Source organism: Narcine bancroftii, chromosome 3 (genome assembly GCF_036971445.1).
Source record: "Narcine bancroftii isolate sNarBan1 chromosome 3, sNarBan1.hap1, whole genome shotgun sequence".
In the NCBI taxonomy this organism is placed as follows: Eukaryota; Metazoa; Chordata; class Chondrichthyes; order Torpediniformes; family Narcinidae; genus Narcine; species Narcine bancroftii.
In genome coordinates this window covers 161,685,309-161,699,274 of record NC_091471.1, presented here as the reverse complement: position 1 = coordinate 161,699,274, position 13,966 = coordinate 161,685,309, and the positions used below count along the sequence as shown (strand labels likewise).

General features: G+C 42.3%; 1 protein-coding gene across 1 annotated transcript in view; it reads left to right on the top strand.

Annotated features, from left to right (window-relative positions):
- The window catches only part of bmpr1ba (bone morphogenetic protein receptor, type IBa), a 342,233-nt gene that overhangs the window by 75,127 nt on the left and 253,140 nt on the right, over window positions 1-13,966 (top strand). The gene's annotated exons all lie outside the window — the stretch shown is intronic.

Sequence of the window (13,966 nt, the reverse complement as noted above, 5' to 3'; positions counted from 1 at the left end):
GAGAAACAGAGTTGTTGGCTCACATCAATTACTTTTCATCAGGAGAAGAAAAAAATTAGAATGCATGCATATTGTTGAAAAGGAAGAGGGTTAGAAGGAAAAAAGAGAATGTCATTCATAGAATGGAGACCGAGTGACTGATTGTATTGATGGTGGCTGAGGGTGAAGGATCCATATTAGCCTGGAGATCTTAAATGAAATTCCTGATGTTCTTCAAAGTAGCTCTATGCATCCACCTTAGACCGAACTTCCAACTTGGCAGTAAGTATTTCTCTATTGTGGAATGGAATGGTGTGGGGCTTAAACCTACCACCTTCTAAATCAGCTACAAACTCAAGGACCCCTCTGCAACTGGATCACATTCATTACGAATTGAAAGCAATGTCTCCTCCTCACTGATTATCAACACAGGCGCACAGCAAGGATGCATTCTTAGCCCACTACTCTACGCATTACACACCTATAACTGTGTGGCCAGGCACAATTCCAATGCTATCTATAATTTTGCCAATGACACCACAGTTGTTGGCAGAATCACAAACAGCACTGAGGAAACGTATGGGAGGGAGAGAGATCAGCTCGTTGAATGGTGTAACGACAACAACCTTGCGCTCAACATCATCAAAACCATGGAGATTATTGTGAACTTCAGTAGTAAGTCAGGGGAACATGACCCAGTCCTTATTGAGGGCTCAGTAGTGGAGAGGGTCAATAACTTCAAATTCCTGGATGTCAACATCTCTGTCCTGGAACTTCCACATTGATGTAATCACGAAGAAGACTCACCAGCAGCTATAATTTGTGAGGTGTCTGAGGAGATTCGGTATGTCACTGAAGACTCTCATAACTTCTACACACGTACCTTGGAGACCATTCTGGCTGGTTGTTCACCCAGCCCATGCCCTCTTCACTCTGCTACCATCAGGAAAAAGGTACAGGAGCCTAAAGACGAGCACTCAACGGCACAAGGACAGCTTCATCCCTGCTGCCATCAGATTTCTGAATAACCAATGAACCAAAGGCACTGCCTTACTTTTCGTGCACTATTATTTTAATTTTTTTAATTTATAAAAATGTTGTAAGATGGTTATCCGGAACCCTTGGGGACGGTGTGTTCCGAATTTCGGATTTTTTTGGATTTCAGAAAGACAGATTTAAGTCCACCCAAATTGTGATGCTGCATCCACCCCCATCCCTTCCAGTCACGCTGCTGTCCCCCCACCTCGCCCGCCCGAGTCACGCTGCCGGTCTTCCCCATCCCTCTTGCTTACCCAAGGTGTGCTGCCGGTCTCCCCCCCTTGCTCGTCGGAGTGGCGCTGCCGATCTTTCACCCACCCGAGTTGCGCTGCCGGTCTCTCGCCCGCCCAAGTCATGCTGTCGGTCTCTCCCCCCTCACCCACCCGAGGTGCACTGCCAGTCTCCCCCCCACTTGCCCGCCCGACTTGCGCCACTTGCTGGATTTTGGATTGTGTACTTGTAATATGAATGTTTTCACTCTGATGTTGCTGCAAAACAATGAATTTCATGACTTGTTCATGACCATAAATTCTGATTTTGGTTCTGATCAGCTATTCTCAATCTTTTATTAGCTACGGCCCCCTTAGGACTCTGACCAATGTTTATATGTACCTTTCCCTCTAAAGCAGGCAAGTTTAGTTGGTTTCTTCTGTATTTCTCTCTTACTGACTACTTTAAAAAGCATAAAAAATATTTTATGGTTTCAGTTCGCAGTTCATTGTCTCCCTTTAATATACTTCTGTTCCAGATTTGACCTAGGCTAGGGGTAGCATGTGGGGTGTTGCCTCTGGCTCCTGTTGATGATGGCTGTTCTAGATGAAGGAATTACTAACTGAGGTACAGTTGATATTTTCCCAACTTGATTGCATCTGGGAGAGAGTGTGCTTTTATGCAGCAATTGAGTTTGCATTCAAGAGTTAGAAACTATAAATGCATCAAAATACTTTCTCTGTCTACTTCTGGGTCCAACCTCAAATTTAGAGTGAAGTTATTTTCTGTAGAGTGGAGGAGTGAATGACCTCATACCAGCAATGAAGGCCACCTTATTGATTATGACACAATAAGTTTTGAGAGATGAATTAGGTCCCTTGACCCATTCAATTGCAGACTGGTCGGTCCATTTGTAGAGGAGGGCAGATGGATGCCCCTAGACCTGACCTCTAGAATGTCTTGGCTGTGAATGGCAGCCTGGCAGAGACTGAGACCAATGAAATAGCTTGAAACTCTGTACAAAACTTGCCATCTCAATCCAGTCAATTCATAATCACTATGATTGAAAGTAAATGTAATAACATGACTTTAAATTCCACAGCTGCCAAAACAGAATTTGAACACACAACTTCTGATCATTATCCAAGGCCTCCAGCTACCAGACCAATAATAGCCATGATGTTGCTGAATTCATTGCAGATTGACCAAAGAATAAGAAGCCTTGTGTGACGTACAGTATGGATAAATTGGGTTGAATGGATTGATGCAGTGTTATAGTTACATCTATATTTCATGAAGAGAGACTATGCATTTGTCCTTGGGTCACTCTTCTCATCTGTATCTTGGAACATTAGGGCAGCATGGTTGAGGTAGCAGTTAGCACAACGCCTTTACAGTGCCAGCAATCGGGACCAGACTTGGGTTCGAATCCCGCACTGTCTATAAGGAGTTTGTACATTCTCCCCGTGTCTGTGTGGGTTATCCCTGGGGGCTCCTGTTTCCTTCCACCATTCAAAACATATTGGGGATGGAGGATAATGGGGTGTCAAATGGGCAGCACCCACTCAGAAGCCAAAATGGCCTGTTACAGTACTGTATGTCTAATTTTTTTTAAATCACATGAATTAAACATGACTGTTGGATTAATGTGGGTCTGTTCTCCATCATAGGAGTTGGTAATGTTTCATCTGTTAGTGCAGTTGAGCCTGTATTTGCTCAAGTTAAATTAGCTTAACTATCTCACCACTTGCCAGAATATTTCAACACACTCTGCAAAAGACGGAGTTGTGAACTGGCTCAAGGGTTCAAAGTAACAAAACCTTTAAACTGAAATTAGACAGCATCATGCATATACTTGAGGAATAACATATCCAAATGTAAGAGAATAGGAGCAAAATTCAGTAGTATTTGAAGAATTCATAATTCTTCAAAGTGAAAAATAAAGACCATTGGTACTCAGGATTCTGGAGTGTTCCAAGGTAAGGTAGCCAATCAATCTGTGAATTTTGGAACCAGTCTGAAAACAAATAACTTGAGTCAGAGAGCTATACTGGATGGCAATAGGCCCTTCTGATCAAGATGATTATTCAGGAATCTAATGGCAGTGGGAAAGAAGCTGTCAGTCACACTTCCCCATGTTCATCCATGAACCTTCCCTATCAATGACCCTCTCCAAATGCTTTTTGAACATTATAATTGTCCCACTTCCTCTGGCACCTATCACCTCTCAGCTCATTTCTCTTCTTTTCCCTTCCACCGGTAATCACCTATCACCTACCAACCCATGTTCCTTCCTCTTTCCCCAAACACCCCCCCCACCTCCGCCAATGTTTTATTTGAGCATCTTCCTGGTTTTGACTATTCCAGATGAACGCTTTTTGTTTGAGCCAAACCATTGACTCTCTATTGCTTTGCACAGGTACTGCCTGACCCACTGGGTTTCTCCTGCATTGTGTGCACCATATACCCACCATCCTCTGTGTGGAGAAGGTACCCCTTAGATCCTTTTTAAATTGCTCCTATTACACTTTAATTGAGGAAGGGCAGGAACTGGGGAGAGTAAATTGCGGACAGATGTTCTCAGGGAAAAGCACAGACGTAATTTGGAGGGTGTTCAGGGACCATTTGCGTGTAGTTCTAGATAGGTTCGTCCCACTGAGATAAGGAAAATATGGTAGGATAAGGGAACTGTGTTTGACAAAAGAGGTGAGACAGTTAAGAGGAAGAAGGAAGCACACAGAAGGTTTAGGAAGCAAAAGGGAGAAAGAGCTCATGAGAATTATATGGTAGCCAAAAGGAACTTTAGAAAAGACTTAGGAGAGCTGGCATAAGAAGGTATAAGGAAAACCATAAGGTGTTCTATGCATAAGTTGAGAGTAGAAGGATGATGAGAGAGAAAGTAGGGCCACTTAAGGATTAAGAAAGCAGCATGTGCCTGCAGGAAGGGGAGGTCCGAAATGAATACTTTGCTTCAGTGTTCACCAGACAGAGGGACTTTGGTCAATGTGAGGTCAGTATAGAAAAAGGTGATGAGCTGGAGCATGTTAAGTTTAAGAAGGAGGAAATTATAAATCTGAAAAATATGAGGATTGACAAATCCTTGAGAGTGAACACGATATACTCCAGGAAATGAGGGAGAGATTGGTGGGGCTTTGACAATAATCTTGGTGTTCTCCCTGGCTACAGGGGAGGCACCAGAGGATTGGAAAATGTAGTTCCCTTGTTTAAAAAAGGTAATCAGGAGAATATTGGAAATTATAGTAAGTCTTAAATAAGTGGTGGGCAAACTATGGGAGAGGATTTTTAAGGACAGGATTTACAAGCATTTAGAGAATCAGGTATAGTCAGCATGGCTTTTTGGAAGGGTCGGTCACGTCTCATGAGACATAACTGAGTTATTTTTGGGGGCAGTAACAAAAGAAATAGATGAAAGTAGGGTGATAGATGTGGTGCATATGGATTTTAAAAAGGCATTTAACAAGGTCCCTCATGGTAGACTCATTCAGAAAGTTATGAGGCATGCGATCCATGGAACTTTGGCTGTGTAGATTCAGAATTGGCTTCTCTGCAGAATCAGAGAATTGCAGGAGATGGAATGCATTCTGCTTGGAGGTCAGTGACTAGTAAAGTTCAACAGAGATCTGTTCTGGGACCTCTGCTCTTAGTGATTTTTAAAAATAACACGGATGAAGAAGTAGAGGGATAGATCAGTAAGTTTGCAAATGACAGGAAGGTTGGAGGTGTTATGGATAGTGCAAAAGGTTGTCATAGGTTACAACGGGATATAGACAGAGTTGGGCGTAAAAGTGGCAGATGGAGTTCAATCCAGATGAGTGTGAAGTGATGCATTTTGGAAGGTCAAACTTAAGGGCAGAGTGCTTGTTTAATGGCAGGATTCTTAACAATGTGGAAGAACAGTGGGACCTTGGAGTCCAAATCCAACCTGCTGGCCAGGTTGATCAGGTACTTAGAAAGACTTATGGTACTCTGGCCTTCCTTAATTGGGGGATTAATTTCAAAAGTCATGAGGTAATGTTGCATCTCTATAAAATTCTGGTTAGACCACACTTGGAATATTGTGTTCAATTCTGGTTGCCTCATTACAGGAAGGATGTGGATGGTATGGAGAGGGTGCAGGGGAGATTTTCCAGGATGATACCTGGATTGGAGAACGTATCTTATGAGGCAAAGTTAACAGAGCTAGGCATTTTCTCTTTGGAGTGAAGAAGAATGAGAAGTGACTTGATAGAGGACTACAAGTTATGAAAGGCATAGACAGGGTGGACAGTAAACACATTTTTTCCTGAGGCAAGAGTAACAAACACCAGAGGACATCTTTACAAGGTGAGGGGAGGAAAGTTTAGGGGAGACATAGCGGTAAGTTTTTTGAACAGAGAATAGTGAGCATTTGGAAGGCATGGCAGGGGTGATGGTGGAGGCTTATACAAATTAGGACTTCGAAAAGACTCTTAGACAGGCACATGGATGAAATAAAAATAGAGGGTTATGGGTTTAAGGGAGGAAAGGTTTAGTTTGTGTGGTTTTATAAAGGTCAAACATCATAGGCCAAGGGGCCTATACTGTGCTGTAATAGCCCATCCAGGTACCCGCCACTCGTTGTGATATCCAGACTTAAAGGCCAGGTTAGCAGAGGCATCAGTGCTCTTCTACCTGTATCCACCTATGACGTTTTACCCGTTAACCTGTGCTCCTCCACTTTCCTCCTCCTGCCTTCTTCCCCACCCTTTTTTATTCAGGCAATTGCCTGTTTCAGAAAAACCTTATATCTGAGGATCCTGGAGCAGGCTACTAGTGTAGTGTTGGAAGCAGATATGTTTAACAGCCATTTAGACAGGTACATGAACATTGAGGGCTATGTAGCATGTACATCGTGGTTGGCCCAGACATTTATTCCTTTGCTGCACTGTTTTATGTTCTATATCCCATCAATTTGAAACCCAAAATAGTGCTTCCTCTTCACTTATGAATCTTTAGTTGTCATCTGCTGCATCTGGTGCTCCCATTGTGGCCTCCCCTATGTTGGAGAGACTGGTTGCAGATTGGAAGATTGTTTCATTGAGAACCTTTGTTCTGTCTGCTGGAATAACAGGAATAAACTTCTCCAGTTTACATTAAACCCCTCCCCATCTCTCTCATTCCCTATCCCTCAGTCTCCTTTCCTCCAGCTCCCCACTCCCTTCCCTTCCCATTCAGAAAGTGACCTGCTCTCCAAGTTGATACAATCACGAAGACGGCTCGCCAGTGGTTATACTTTGTGAGGTGTTTGAGGAGATTCCATATGTCACTGAAGACTCTCGAAAACTTCAACCGGTGTGCCATGGAGTGCATTCTGGCTGGTTGCATCACTGTCTGGTATAGAACAAACTACAGATGGTTGTTAACTCAGCCTGTGACATCACAGGCACCAAACTCCACTCCATTGAGGACACCCACATGAGGTGGTGGTTTAAAAAAGCAGCCTCTATTGTCAAAGACCCCCCACCACCCAGGCATGGTAGCAGGTCACTCTCCTACCATCGAGATAAAGGTACAAGAGCCTAAAGATGAGCACTTAGTGACACAAGGACAGCTTCTTCCCCGCTGCCATCAGATTCCTGAATAATCATTGAACCAAAGACACTGACTTATTTTTTGTGCCATTATTTTAATTTTTTTTAGTATTGCTATAAGATGGTTCTCTATGATGCTGCTGTCAACCCAAATTTCATGACTTGTTCACGACAATTAATTCTGATCACTTCTCAGCTCTTTTTCTTTTCTACCCTCCCTTCTATATCCACCTATAACCTTTCACATGTTAGCCTGAACTCCTCCCCCTGCCCTTTCCTCCCTCCCCCTTCTCTCCCAATCTCCTCCCGCACCTTTTTATTCAGGTGCCTGACTGCCTTTTGCTCTTACCTTGACAAAGGGCTTGGACCCAAGACATTGTTTACTGCTTAGATGCTGTCTGACCTACTAAGTTTCTCCAGCACTTTGGGTATTGCACCACAACCACAGCATCCATAGACCTCCCAGTTTAAATTGGGGCATTAGCTCTGTTTGTTTTTCCGCAGATGCTGCCTGCCCTCCTGAGTATTTCGATTTTATTCATGTGGAAGTGAGTTCCAAATTTCTATTGAGGGAAAAAAAACTGCAAATGCTGGAAATATGAGAGAAAGCAGAACCTGCAGGAAACATTAGTCATGCAGCATCTGTGGAGAGACGAAAAGAGAGTTAACATTTCAGGTCAAAGAAAGTCAACTCTAGTTACTTTCCCAATCCTGTCTGATAGTTCCTTCTGAAGTTGCATTCTTGATCATCAAGGTCAAGTGTTTCATGGACATGGAAATGTCACTAGGTTCTCTTCTGAGTTACACACCATCCTAATTTGGAAATAGATTGTCAGTCCTTCATTGGTTGCAATTCCTGGAACTTCAGTCCTGTTCTCCTCACTTGAAGGATATACTGGAGGTGGTGGAGAGGAGGTTCACCTAATTGATTCTAGAGATGACAGGGGCTAGCCAATGAGGAGAGATCAAGTCACCTGGGACAGTATGCACTGAAGTTTAGAAGAACAAGAAGACATCTTATAGAAAAATATAACTTGTGTACGAGATAGATAATATGGATGTAGGAAAGATGTTTCAACTGGTAGATGAGATCAGATCTAGGGGACATAGCCTCAAGATTTCAGGGAATAGATTTAAAACAGAGATGAGGGTAGTGAATGTGTAGAATTCTCTGTCCAAGGAAGCAATGAAGGCTGCCTCATGTAATAAATGTAAGTCACAGCTGGGGAGATTTTTGGATTAATGGGGAATTAAAGGTTATGGGTAAAAGGAGGATGTGGAGCTGAGTCCGTGACCAGATCAGCCGTTATCAAATTGAAAGGCGGATTAGATTCAATGGGCCAGATGGCCAACTCCTACTCCTGATTTTATATTCTAATTTTCCCCCACCAGTGCTGTGGAAAAACCTTCAACTTGAGGGATGATAGCATTCAATTTGATGGCTTCTCAACATCTTTTCAGGATCGATTAGGAAAGGCTAATAAATACTTTGTCGTGCCAGATCTCGAAATGAATAAAATAAAGTTAAAATGTCCTTAGCCACAGGTGAGGTGCTGGAGGATTGGAGGGTAGCTCATGTTGTTCCATTGTTTAAAAAAGGCTCCAAAAGTAACCCTGGAAACCATAGGTCAGTGAGCCTGATGTCAGTCATAGGTAAATTTTAGGAAGGTGTTCTAAGAGATCAGATATTCAATTATTTGGATAGCCAGAGACTGATTAGAGATATTCAGTGTGGTAGATCGTGTTGAATATAGGAGTTGGGATGTTATTGTTAAATTGTATAAGACATTGGTGAGGCCAATTTTGGAGTATTAAGTTCAGCTCTGGTTGCATAACTACAGGAAGGATATCAATAAGATAGAGAGAAGGGAGAGAAGATATACTGGGATGTTGCCCAGATTTCAGGGATTGAGTTACAGGGAAAGGTTAAACAGGTTAGGACTTCATTGCCTGCAGTGTAAAAGAATGAGGGTGATTTGATAGAGGTGTAGTACAACTCTGATTACCTGAAATGATCAGGACCGGGTCTATGTCATATAAATTTTATTTTTGGATAATTGGTCATTTTTAAAAAAAAAACAACCCATATGCAACAGCAAATTACTTGTATCAATGATTAAACAATAACAAACAAGGGAAGGCATTTTTAAGCATTAAAAGAATGTTTAATTCTCACCAAAAAATATACTGGCTGCCAATCCCCGACACATCCCCACCACTGCTGCTGATCCCAGGTGTGTGTGTGTGTGTGTGTGTGTGTGTGTGTGTGTGTGTGTGTGTGTGTGTGTGTGTGTGTGTGTGTGTGTGTGTGTGTGTGTGTGTGTGTGTGTGTGTGTCCCAAGGTCCTGCTCCTGCCTGGGAGGCTGCTCTCCTTGATGACGCAGGGACAAGATACTTTCGACCGCTTGCAGCTGGGAGATAGTGAGATGCAGTTTGAGAGGGAGAGTTGGACAGAAAAGTCAGTAGTGCAAGGTAAAAAAGAAGAGGAAAGAGAGGGGGGGAGGGAGTTATCTGAAATGAGGGCAATCGTCATTCTAATTTCATGTCAAATGGATTTTTTTTCAACCTGAGGTCAGTTTGGCTCTGAAAAATTTTTGGATAAATGAGGATTTCTGAGAATTTGATTTTGGATAATCGGAGTCATACTGTGTTTAAAATTATGAGGGGGATAGACAGAGTAAATGTAGATAGGCTTTTTCCATTGAGGGTGGGTGAGATTCAAAATGATGACATGGGTTAAGTGTGAAATGGGAAAAGTTAGGGGGAACGTGAAGGGAAACTTCTTAACTCAGAGTGATTTTAATCTTTAAGGGAAATTTGGACAGGTATATGGATGGGAGAGGTATGGAGGGCCATGGATACAATGTAGGTCAGTGGGACTAGGCAAGAAAAAATGGTTCAGCACTGACTAGAGTGGCTGAAGTGGCCTTTTTCTGTGTTGTAATTGTTCTATAGCTATCTCATTTCTAGTCATTGTCGGAGTGGAGCTTTCTAAAAAAAATAGTTCAGGCAAATAAACAGCATTTGCTGTGATTTACAAGGGCAAATGGGAGCACCACTTGCAGAATCCCTTCCAAGTCACTCACCATCCTGTCTTGGAAAGTATATTATTTGTTGCTCATCATCATTGAGTCTAAATCCTGGAACTCCAACAGAGAGGTGGGGGGGTGGGTTCATCCAAAGGCTCAGACCTTCCTCAAGGGTAATTATAGAATGAATAAGGGAACATGAGAAACAGGAGAAGAAGTTGGCCATCTGGCCCATTGAGCCAGCTCTGCCAGTCAATAAGATCAAGGCTGATCTGGCTGCGGATTGGTTGCCCGTCTATACCCACGCCTCCTACTCTGCAAACATCTAACATTGGCTTAAATATATTTAATGATGCACCCCCCCCCCCACTGCTTCCTTGGGTTGGGCAAATAATTTTACATAAATGCCTGCTTCAACAAGAGACACCGGCTCCCCTTCAGAATATGTGTATGATGGCTCTCTGTAGAAATTTGTGTAGAACTTCTCTCAGATGCTTCAGCATGTCTTCACACGGAACCTCATGTACAGTGAAAGCGACATGATTTTTGTTCTGCTTTAATAACTGGTTAGGGATGATTCTAATCTACTCCACAATGTGAAGTTATGATTATGCCAAGGGGCCTATATTAGGCTTGTCCGAAAGGTCAGATTATATGAGACCCAGAGTGAGTTGGCCAGATGGATACAACATTGACTTGATAGTAGGAGTCAGAGAGGTAATGGCGGATTATTGGTCAGATTGGACGTCTGTGTCCATTGTTGTGGTGCAGTGATTGATGTTTTTTTTATCGACATTAACCATTTGGATGGTGATATAGTTAGGAAATTTGTGGGTGACATCAAAATTGGTAGTCAAATGGAGAGTGAAGAAGGTTATATTGAAATTACAAAAGGATTTAGATCAACTCGGAAAGTGGACTAAAGAATTTAATTGTGGACAAGTGTGAAATGTTGCATTTTAGAAGGTTAAACCAATGCGCGACTTGCGCAGTAAATGGCAGGGCCCTGGAGAGTGTGGTAGAATAGAGAGTCTGAGGATTACAGGTAGATAGTTCCATAAAAGTGGAGACACAGGGAGATTAGGCAGTGAAGAAGGTATTTGGCACTCTTGCTGCACCGATCAGTGCATTGAGTACAGGAGTTGAGCATCATGTTACAACTGCACAAGACGCTGGTGAGACCACACTATTGTTACAGTTATCTTTTCTTTCTTTGGCTTGGCTTCGCGGACGAAGATTTATGGAGGGGGTAAAAAGTCCACGTCAGCTGCAGGCTCGTTTGTGGCTGACAAGTCCAATGCGGGACAGGCAGACACGATTGCAGCGGTTGCAAGGGAAAATTGGTTGGTTGGGGTTGGGTGTTGGGTTTTTCCTCCTTTGCCTTTTGTCAGTGAGGTGGGCTCTGCGGTCTTCTTCAAAGGAGGTTGCTGCCCGCCAAACTGTGAGGCGCCAAGATGCACGGTTTGAGGCGTTATCAGCCCACTGGCGGTGGTCAATGTGGCAGGCACCAAGAGATTTCTTTAGGCAGTCCTTGTACCTTTTCTTTGGTGCACCTCTGTCACGGTGGCCAGTGGAGAGCTCGCCATATAACACGATCTTGGGAAGGCGATGGTCCTCCATTCTGGAGACGTGACCCATCCAGCGCAGCTGGATCTTCATAAGCGTGGACTCGATGCTGTCGACCTCTGCCATCTCGAGTACTTCGACGTTAGGGGTGTAAGCGCTCCAATGGATGTTGAGGATGGAGCGGAGACAACGCTGGTGGAAGCGTTCCAGTTATAGTCACCCAACAAATAAAGGAGGATGTCAATGAGCTGGAAAGAATTCAGAAACACTTCATGAGGATTTTACCAAGACTGAAGGGTTAGAAGGAAAGGCTGGGACATTTTCCCTGGAGTGTAGAAGGCTGAAGGGGAACCTCATAGAGGTTTATAAAATCATGAGGGGCATTAACAAAGTGAATGGTCACAGTCTTTTCCCCAGGGATGGGATATCTAAAACTAGAGGACATAAGTTTAAAGTGAGATGGGATAATTTAGAAGGGAACAGAGGGGTATCTTTTCCAAACAGAGGGTGCTGTGTATATGAAATGAGTTGCCAGAGGAGGTAGTGGAGGTAGAGCAATTGTAACATTTGAAAATAAATTTAGAAAGATCCATGGACACAAAACATTTAGAGGGATATGGAAATGGCCAGGTTGGGCAGGAATGCCTGTTTCTACATGTCTCTGGAACATACCATCTGCTGCCAGTTCTGATCGTGCTTCGCCAATTGGCCATGCAGTGAGCTGCTTCAATAAATCTGTAAACATTGTGAGAACTGGGCCTTGTATTTGTTTTGGATGCTGTGCTCCGTGTATTCAATGAGCTGTTTGTGGTCTGACCATAGCAAATAGAAAATTCAGTCCCTAAAGGTTGTTGATCAATAATATCTAACCCTAACCCTAATATCGATCAATCTAATTTTTCTTTTGAAATTTTCATTTGACCAGTGGCCTGAAGGGTTTCTTCTCAGGGGGTTTGGATGGAGGAGTTCCAGATTCCCACTCCCCCATGGTGTGAAGGTGATGCCATTCCTTAATGACTTGGCTGTTACCTTAGGGTTCTTTCAAGATTTGGGTTCAGGATGCACACTTTGGGTCCTCCCAGCCCGTTACAAGGGGAGCCTCTCGTTTTTGAAAATAATGGGTAGCTTTTCATAAACCAATTTGAGTACAAAGAAATAGGTAAATGAGGAGGCCCACAGACACTCTATCCTGCCCCAATATTCAATGCAATCATGACTGATATCTCCCAGATCTTACCACTTCTGTTCCAGATCCCCAATCTCTTATTCCTTCAAAAATTTATCTGTTCAGGTGTCTACTTATTTTTCTGACGAAGTGCTCAGGCCTGAAACGTTGACTACCTGTGGATGCTGCATGACTTGTTGAACTTCTCCAGCATTTTTGTGCATTTAACTTCTAGTTTAAACACTTCAAATGATCTAGCCTCCACAGTCGTCTGAGTAGAGGATTCCAGAGGTTTGCTGCTTTCCATAATGTTGGAGGTTCAGATGTGATCTGAGGGGTGAATTGTTTCTCAAAGGTAGTTTAGAAATTCGAATGCACTAACTTGAGATGATGGAGGAAGATAGCACTGGAACATTTAAAATGTGAATTGCCAAGACAAAAAAAGGCACGGATTAATTTAGATGGATACAGGTGGCACTAAATTTGAAATTTTACTTACGGAAGGTGGTGCAAAAAAAATTTCTGAAATGTATAAACTATTACAAAGAAAGATGCCTAAATTAGATATTGATAAATTGAGATTAAAATGGGAGAATGATTTGGGAATACTAATATATCAAGACAATTGGAGATCTATATGTACAGCATGACTAAAATTACTAAAATTCAATATTGATTAGTACATTATAATTTTATAATCAATTGTATTTAACCCCTCAGAAATTTAAGGAATATAATTTAATTTCTTCGGATTTATGTTTAGATGTACTAAAGAAGTCGGTTCTTTTATTTACATTCAACCTGGTTATGTGGTAAACTTAAACCTTTGTGGATACGACAAAGGATTTTTAGAGAAAGTTTTAAAGATCCAATTACCAACGGATCCAGCATTATTTTTATTAGGTGATGTTAAAGTATTGAGTCTGACTTTGAGGTTGACTAAGTATCAAATTGTGTTTTTAAGGTTGGCAATGGCTGCAGCAAAAAAATGTATAGCTATAACTTGGAAAAATGACATTGATTTGGGGTTGCAGAGATGGTATTCAAAATTGAGATCATGCATTCCATGGGAAAAAATAACATATAAATTACATGATAATTATCTATTTTTTGGAAAGTTTGGAGAAAGTCATTTGAACTACAAAATGTTGAATTCCCTAGAGCTCAAGGTGGTGGTGTTGCTTTGATTCATGGTGGTTATTCGTGTTTTTCATGGTCATTCTCCTATTCCTTCTTTCTTTGGGGTTTAATTGGGATGAGGGAAGGGTGGGTTATGGGGATGGGGGAGGGTTTCATTTATTTTTGTTGTGTTGTATAATCAAAAATTTTAAATAAAATATTAAAAAAAAAATGGATACAGTGGTCATTGAGGATATGCTGAGCTGCCTCCCACTGATGCTGTTTGGCCT